This window comes from Bison bison, unplaced genomic scaffold, assembly GCF_000754665.1.
Source record: "Bison bison bison isolate TAMUID 2011002044 unplaced genomic scaffold, Bison_UMD1.0 scf7180017864385, whole genome shotgun sequence".
NCBI lineage: Eukaryota > Metazoa > Chordata > Mammalia > Artiodactyla > Bovidae > Bison > Bison bison.
In genome coordinates this window covers 4,092,434-4,101,171 of record NW_011494957.1, presented here as the reverse complement: position 1 = coordinate 4,101,171, position 8,738 = coordinate 4,092,434, and the positions used below count along the sequence as shown (strand labels likewise).

At 40.1% G+C, this 8,738-nt stretch overlaps 1 pseudogene; it reads right to left on the bottom strand.

Moving 5' to 3' along the window:
- Positions 1-3,571: 3,571 nt before the first annotated feature.
- LOC105001896 lies at positions 3,572-4,282 on the bottom strand (annotated as a pseudogene).
- Between the last annotated feature and the right edge of the window lie 4,456 nt (positions 4,283-8,738).

Sequence of the window (8,738 nt, the reverse complement as noted above, 5' to 3'; positions counted from 1 at the left end):
AGAAATAATAATAAAATTACTCAATCTCAAATAAAAATAGCCACAGTCTTCATCCAGATATTGATGTTAAGCCACATCTTCTGAATTCTCAAACATCTTTTGAAAAATTAACCATTTATGAGCAGCTTAGTTTCTTCGGGGGCAAACACACTCATTTTGTGAGAGTGTGAGTCAGGAGACATTCTTAAGAGCAAACTGGGTTAATTATGAGAGAAATAAATGAAACTCCTAGTTTACACAATATTTTTTAAAAGAGATGTTGTTCTGTGCATCAGAAAGGGAACCACATTTCAGGCTAAAGTATATCTTGGTTTTCTATTGGATGGAGTTAAAAGTATCTCTTTAAGAGTATATTTGAAACATTCCATTAAATCTCATGGGCTATTAAATAGTTTGTCTTGATGGACTAAATAGTTTCTCTTGATGGTCCATAAAAGTTGTGAATGCCATTTAAGGTGGATAAATTAAAAAGCATGCCAAGAAAACAGCAAACTTCTGTAAAGCAATTATCCTTCAATAAAAAAATAAATAAATTAAAAAAAGAAAAGCATGCTCTTGTGTGGGGAAAGCAAAAAGAATCTATTCAAGACAATAATTTTTGTAATTCCAAGTGCTGATTCCCTCTAAAAAAGGAAAGCCATCTTATGCACATGGGAGCAGTTCCTGATGGTTGAGCAAATGAGACAGCTCTTCCTCTGAGGTTTCCTTAGTGCACTTTTTCTTGTCCTGAAGTTTTCCAAAGGATACATGTGCATATGGGGCCAACCATCTAATTTCAAATTTAAGACTTTGCTAATGTAAATGTGAGTCAATTCAACTTGTTCTATTAGAAACTTAAAATCTCTCAAATAAATTAATCTATTAACTTGACATCAGTTTTTGTTTTAAGGCATATTTAAAGAAAAGTGTGGAAACTCTTTCTTAGTTACTATTGCACTCCAGAAGATTTAAGCTGTAAAAAATAAACAGATTAGGGTGTTAAAAAATAATAAATATAACCCTAAGCTTTATAATGAATATACATTTTGATGCATTTTGTGTGCTGTATAGTTATTTATCTACTTAGGTAATAAGCCCAGAAGTGCAAAATGCAAAATAAAATATTCCATCTAGTTTGAGTATAGCTGGTATTAGTGCTCAAGAGCATGGTCTGTCACTAAGTTGTGTCTGACTCTTTACTACCCCACGGACTGTCTCCCACCAGGCACCTCTATCCATGGAATTTTCCAGGCAAGAATATAATAGTGGGTTGCCATTTCCTTCTCCAGTTAGTGCTCAAGGGAAGGATGCAAATTATTCTTCTAGGAGGTCCTTGAATGCTTAAAGGATAGTATATCTCAGACTTGGATTCCAGACATAAAGTTTTATCAGCACAACCAGAGATGATTAATTTCTTACAAAGTCAATGGACTCGTCAAAATTATAGAAGGTTTATATACAATCCAGTTAATCAAATGTATCAATCTATACTTGGATATATTATTAGTGATGGACTTGACTGAATGTTCCAAGAAAGTTCTGGAAATCAGCAATCAGACTTTTCTTTGTATCATGGAATCAGGTTAGTTCATCCACATCTGCAGAAAGCCAAAAAGCACCCCTCTGATTAGGTCCATAGCTCTCCAAAGTTCTCCAGAGCTCTTCTTCTTTCATTGAGGGCAGAGGCTGATAAGTTTAGGTTCTTTAAATATTATTTGCATACTTTTCTAAGTGACCACTCACTTTTCTATTCATTCATTATTTTTCCTTTTTTTTTTTTTTTGGTAAGGACAAAGGTGAGGTTTATTTTTATTATAAAAGAAAAAAAATAATAACTCCTCAGGAATCTTAACAAAAGAAGGGAATATTTCACACTCAGAGAACAGATACAAAATTATACAAAAAACATACAAAATTATAACTGTTTAGACTCCAGACTTGTCCCATCTCCTCCAGAGCAGAGATGGGGAGGAGACAGCTGAAGCAAACAAGCAATTCTGAAAAACAAAGACTTAGAAACCCTACAAATGTGATTAAAATCTAACTTCTGTTTTGCTTTTTTTGTTGTTGTTAATATATCAAAAGGCCTGCTTTAGTGACATGATAGTCCCACTGGAAAATAACCCCAATGCCCCCTTGTCAGTAACATACTCAAGTTGACCAACCAACTCATATTTCCAAACCATATGTGTGCAAGTACATGTGTGTCTTTTAAACCCGGGGCTCAGTGGATGGCTACTGCTATCTTGGACTTCCAACTATTAATCAACCAATGTCAGCCTCCTCAGAAGTGAAAGCAGGGCAGAGAGAAGCCCTGAAGTGATAGTGAGGTAATAATAGCCCCAAACAGCCAACTTTTCCAGCACAGCCTCCCCCATCCCCAACCCAACTCAAAAGAAGATCCTTAATTTCTAAGCAGACTACTTGTCTCAAATTTGGGTTCCCTGTAACCAGAATGGTTTTTCTCCCTAAAGAGAAAACAAGACATTTATCTGCGCACCCAGGTATATAAATATTTTGTTTTTAAATTTAAGTATAAAAATACTACTCTGCTTTGTGTTATAAATGGAAGACCCCACAATGAGAATCTTTTCTTTTAAAGTAACCCTGTGTACGAGACAGCAAAAGAGACACTGATGTATAGATCAGTCTTATGGACTCTGTTGGAGAGGGAGAGGGTGGGAAGATTTGGGAGAATGGCATTGAAACATGTATAATATCATGTATAAAACGAGTTGCCAGTCCAGGTTCAATGCACGATACTGGATGCTTGGGGCTTGTGCACTGGGAAGACCCAGAGGGATGGTATGGGGAGGGAGAAGGGAGGAGGGTTCAGGATGGGGAGCACATGTATACCTGTGGTGGATTCATTTCGATATTTGGCAAAACTAATACAATATTGTAAAGTTTAAAAATAAAATAAAATTTTAAAAATTAAAAAAAAATAAAAATAAAAAAAATTTTTAAAAATCCATCCATCTATGCTGATTCTGTCAGGGCATTGAGTCCCAGGAAAGGGAAGCTCACACCTGCAGACCTAGGGTGTTTTCCTACCTGACTTCCCACCCTTTCTTCTCTCCTAATTCTCACTTTTAGTAGAAAGTTGGTTACAAACTCATAAGTAATGGAACTTCCCACCAAGAAGGGAAATCCTAACCTAACCACAGAATCCAGTACCCTTCCCCCCGCCCCCCACCCAACAACCACTTAGAAAAATCCTCCACATCCCTTCACAATGACTAGGCTCTCTGTCCAGACAGCTATGCCAATTGGACAAACACACCTGATTAAGTGGAAGCAGTGGTTATGTCCCCCCATGCCAACTAATGCACTAGAAAGCTTCAGTGACAGGAAAAAGAAAAGCGTGGAGGTAGGTAGGTGGTTGTGAAGTGATTAAGAACTTGACCCCCTCAATCCTGACCACAGGAAACAAGAGATATTAACTGGGTGTGAGGAATTAAAAAAAAAAAAAGAAAGACCTTGATATTCCCCCCTTTGAGTTATAGCTATAAAGACACTGAGAGGGGCAAGAATGGAAGCAAGATGTAGCATTAGGAGGGGTTTTGAGGCTACAAGTCTAGTCCACGTGGTACTAGTACTGGAAGGGCTCATGGCCAGTTTGTTCAGAAGACCACGACCTGTGCAAGATGAAGCGGGCTGCCCAGAGACGATCTCCCACATTGACTCCTGCACAGGGCCCTAACTGGAATCTCCACTGCACAGGCATGGCTTTGGTGTCTGTGCCCCTGATCTTGATGCCAGCATACAAGCAGGCCTGGCAGTGAGCCTCCACAATGTCCCTGCCGTAGGCCTTGTCCTCTCCCACACTGCAGTAGTATGGACCTTGGGGCCCAGGAGAGCCATTGGAAAGCCAACCAAAGAGGAGCCTTCTGTGCCCCTGAGGGTACATTCCTGCTTCATTTCAAACCAGGGGTGCTGGTTGCTCACCATGTCCATTATCCATTTACAGGGGTGCCATAAATTGGTCTCTGCAGGCTTTGGGGTTGTACTTGAAGACTTCACAGAACACCAGCTTGAAAGGGTCCCAAAACATGGCAGGAGGGACAAGATACATGTCACTGTTGGAGCCTTCAGACCTAAAAGTCCTAGAGCCATCCAAATTTCACTCGGGCAACTCTTCTGTGCACTTGGGCTCAGAATCCGAGGTTCAGATCTTACAGCACAGTCCTTCTGCAGTACCATCGATCCAGATATACATAGTTTGGACTTTCTTGCCCTGAGGTAGGGCCATGTACACCTGACTGATGGCTTTGTCCAAGTGGGAGCTGACCGAGGTGGCCATGGTGGAAGGTGTTCTGGGTGCCATGCAAGCAACAGGCTGGGCAGGCCGCGAGAGCAGTGAGGAGAAGAGACGGGCAGGCCGGGGTGCTGCTGAGAGAGGCTGCTCTTCTCTCATTCTTGGCTCTCCACTCTTTTCCTTCTTTTTAACATATGTTAGCATCCCTTATTTAGAGAAGGAGATAGCAACCCACTCCAGTGTTCTTGCCTGGAGAATCCCAGGGAAAGAGGAGCCTGGTGGGCTGCCGTCTATGGGGTCGCATAGAGTCAGACACAACTGAAGCGACTTAGCAGCAGCAGCAGCAACATCACTTATTATGTGACAATTAACTCACATTAGGGATCTGGGCCTATAAGACATCTGTCTTTTACAAGCGGAATCAAATTCTGAGACCTCAAGGGTAATTGAATTTCATACTCTATGACAGGAATGTGTAAGGATAGTGCAAATTCCAGTGTTTAGTTAACCTGTCGCACGTACTCCTTAGAACACTCATTTATAATCAAATGTCCCTAAGATCCGTTGTATTTCAAATGTAGAGACGAATCAGAAACCATACCCACTGTCACTGCCAGCTGCACTGCGTGTCACCCAGCCCTCATTAGCACACTCCCTTACCCCTCAGATGACAGAGCTGTGTCAGAGGAGAAGAGGCTGGAACTCCTGGCATCTAACCTTTCCTCACTCTCAAACTGACCATGTGTGACAACCATGCTTTAGAAAGGGTTTCAGGGAAAGAAAATAAAAATTTCCCCCCCAAAAACAAATACACTTCTGCTTACATGTGCATTTTCCTTCACTTCTTTCACAATATTATGATATTTCTATATTTTTATTTTTCCTTCCTCTTCCTGTGATATCCCTTTTAAGTATTCTATTTGTCTCTCCAACAATAGTCCAGGTAACTGCTGATCTCTTATGTGGCAATACCTTCATGAACTTCAGCAAATTAAGAAATAAAAAAGTATGGATTTTGGAATATTCTTCATTTTGAAATAGTGGCTATATTATAGACTCATTATTTCTATCTTTAGTAGAAAATTGTAAAATTTAAATAGCACATTCAATCTCATGACCAGAGCCTAATTTGATATTAGCCAATCTAATATCTAATTTTAAAGTTCTGTGTGTTTCTTTCCAATTAAGGTACCACACCACAAACTTTTCCCATTGCTTAACCAAAATTTGTGGATCAAGGGGTTCCAGAATCAGATATTCCCTTAAAATTTATTCTTGTTAATTTCACAGCTGAATCCCACAGAGAATGAATAGCTTGATTATGCCATAGGAGTAGTTAGTGGTAAGTGAAAGTGAGTGTTAGTTGCTCGGTCGTGTCTGACTCTTTCCAATCCCATGGATTATAGCCTGCCAGGCTCCTTTGTCCATGAAATTCTCCAGGCAAGTTATTGGAGTGGGTAGCCATTTCCTCCTCCAAGGGATCTTCCTGACCTGGGGATTGAACCTGTGTCTCCTGCATTGCAGGCAGATTGTTTCCTCCCTGAGCCACCAGGGAGTGGCAAAGTTGGGACAAATTTATGGGCCTTCTGACTGCCAGGCTCTTTGTTCTTTCTAATATTGCTGAATTTAATAATGTTTTTTTTTTTCTTTCAAGGCACAACATTACAATCCCTAGACTTAAAATAGTTCATATAATCTTCAAAATTGCTAACCTCTGAATGGCGGAGTTTACATTTCTTATTGTAAGAGTTAGTTGGCCATGACTCATAGGTTAGATGGACTATTAACTGTATCTAATTTGTAGAATATAACCAGAATTAAATCAATTAAAATTTAGAAAATAAGGTAAAAATGAATAATAATGCTGAAAATTGTTTGATAGAGAGGATACTAGACTGAGATTCAATTTATCTAAAATGTAGTCCTAGCTTCACTAAAACCTTTTAACCTTGAGAAATTCACTTAACATCTCAAGCTTGTCCCCTAGAGAAAAATGTCATGTTTACTGGTAAATGTACAGAAAGTAACTTTGCTAGATTTCATTTTAAAAATAAGAGTCTTTTATTTATTTATTTTTTCTGATACTCCTTTAACACACATGCTGGAGAAGGAAATAGCAACCCACTCTAGCACTGTTGCCTGGAAAGAATGGACAGAGGAGCCTGGTGGGCTACAGTTCATAGGGTAGCAAAGAGTTGAACACAACTGAGTAACTGAGCACACCGTTAACATAATCATGAGGTCAGGCTTCCAGTTTGGCTCAGGCAGAATGGGATTCACCTTCAGTGGACATCTCTCGTTTCCATTGTATATCATCCATTCTGCTTTCTGGAAACGGTGCTCAGAGAACCAGTCTTGCCCATCTCATGACAGCCTTGATGGGTTTAAAAAAATCAGTACATTGTAATACCCTTTCATAGCCCCTGAGCACAGAAAATGGCTCAGGACTAGAAACTTAACTCCATCAGAACCAAAGCACATATAAAGCCTTTAGTAAACTGCTGAAAGTTATGACCAACCTAGATAGCATATTAAAAAGCAGAGACATTACTTTGCCAACAAAGGTCCATCTAGTCAAGGCTATAGTCTTTCCAGTGGTCATGTATGGATGTGAGAGTTGGACTGTGAAGAAAGCTGAGCACCAAAGAATTAATGCTTTTGAACTGTGGTGTTGGAGAAGACTCTTGAGAGTCCCTTGCACTGAAGGAGATCTAACAAGTCTATTCTAAAGGAGATCAGTGCTGGGTGTTCATTGGAAGGACTGATGCTGAAGCTGAAACACCAATACTTTGGCCACCTCATGTGAAGAGTTGACTCATTGGAAAAGACTCTGATGCTGGGAGGGATTGGGGGCAGGAGGAGAAGGGGATGACAGAGGATGAGATGGCTGGAAGGCATCACCAACTCGATGGACATGAGTTTGGATGAACTCCAGGAGTTGGTGATGGACAGGGAGGCCTGGCGTGCTCCCGTTCGTGGGGTCGCAAAGAGTCGGACACGACAGCAACTGAACTGAACTGAACTGAACTGAGGAAGAGAAGCCTTGCTGTTCCTGAAGACTCTGGAACAGACTAGCTCTCTTCTTCTGGATGGTTTACGTGAGGACATGAGTTCTGCAACTGAATATTGTAAGGAAAAAGTTTGGGGCTTGTAGGGGACCAGGAAGTCCTGTGGGTGCTGGGGCTATTATAAATAGGTAGGACAGAAGGAAAGAAAGAAAATATAGATTCTGCATGATGTTTGTTGAGCCACTGGGTCAATCCTTCCTTAAAGCCAACCCTTATTCAAAACAAAATGACTTTCCAATGAAGTGATTCAATATATGTTCTTAATTATTTAAGCCATTTCCTTGTTTAGTTGTTACATCAATTACAGCATGACAGGCTCCTAATTGATTCTTCTGCAAAGTGTAATTTCAGTTGTTTCCTGTGCTGTTACCTGTGCAGCAGCTAATTCCTGAGCATGGAAAGAACTGCACTCCAGGTAAAGCTGTCACAAACATTAATTTACGAATACCCTGTCCACATAAGCTGTCCCAAGTGTTGCAGTGGTAAAGAATCCCCTTGCCAAGGAGACACAGGGGGTTCTGGTTCTATCCCTGGGTCTGAAAAAGATCCCCTAGAGAAGGAAATGGCAACTCACTCCAGTAATCTTGCCTGGAAAATCCCATGGACAGAGCAGCCTAGCGGGCTACAGTCTGTGGGGTTGCAAAGAGTTGGACACAAATGAGCAACTGAACACATGCACACATTTACCCAGAATGATCTGTATTAGCCAAGGGAAGTGCATTTTGAGCAGGTGTGAGCTTGACACTACAGGGAGAATGCCGGGGGGTGGAAAGGCTAATTCTCTTTCTATTTTTCCACTTTCCAAGGCTCTCTTGAGTCTAAATTGAATGGTAGAGTCCCATGTGCTTAGAGTTAATTCCTCTGAGTATACTAATAGTATTGAAATAATTTTCTATAATGAAAACCAGGAAATTTCTATATTATTATTTGCTTTCAATTAAAATTATCATAATTCACATTAATTTTTCTTGTTTAAAACAAATGTTATGGATAATTGCATTAATAAATAAGACTGAATAACACATTTTATTGACTATTAAGTGAAAATAGTAATTGTTGGCACACCCTGGTCAGTAAATTGTGGGCTCAGTTAGGCAGATAGATTATTAAAATTCCTGCCTGGCATAGATTTTATAAATTATTATGAATGTGCAGCTGATTTAGTGGCTCTGTAATCATTGTGTTATAAAGGTTGTTGAACAAAATTATTGATGTGGAAGTGTGTAGGAACATGGGAGGAGCAGATGTACCTACCCATGTTTTATTAATTAGGATATTTAGAACTTGTGGATTAGCCAATATTTAACTCGATTCTTTGCAGCACAAAAGAAGCACTGAGGATGCCAACACGGATTTAGAATCCCTCAGTCTGAGGTACTGCTGAAGGGGGAGGACCGCAGCATGAGCATTGCTTTTCTCCAGCTCATTCCTAC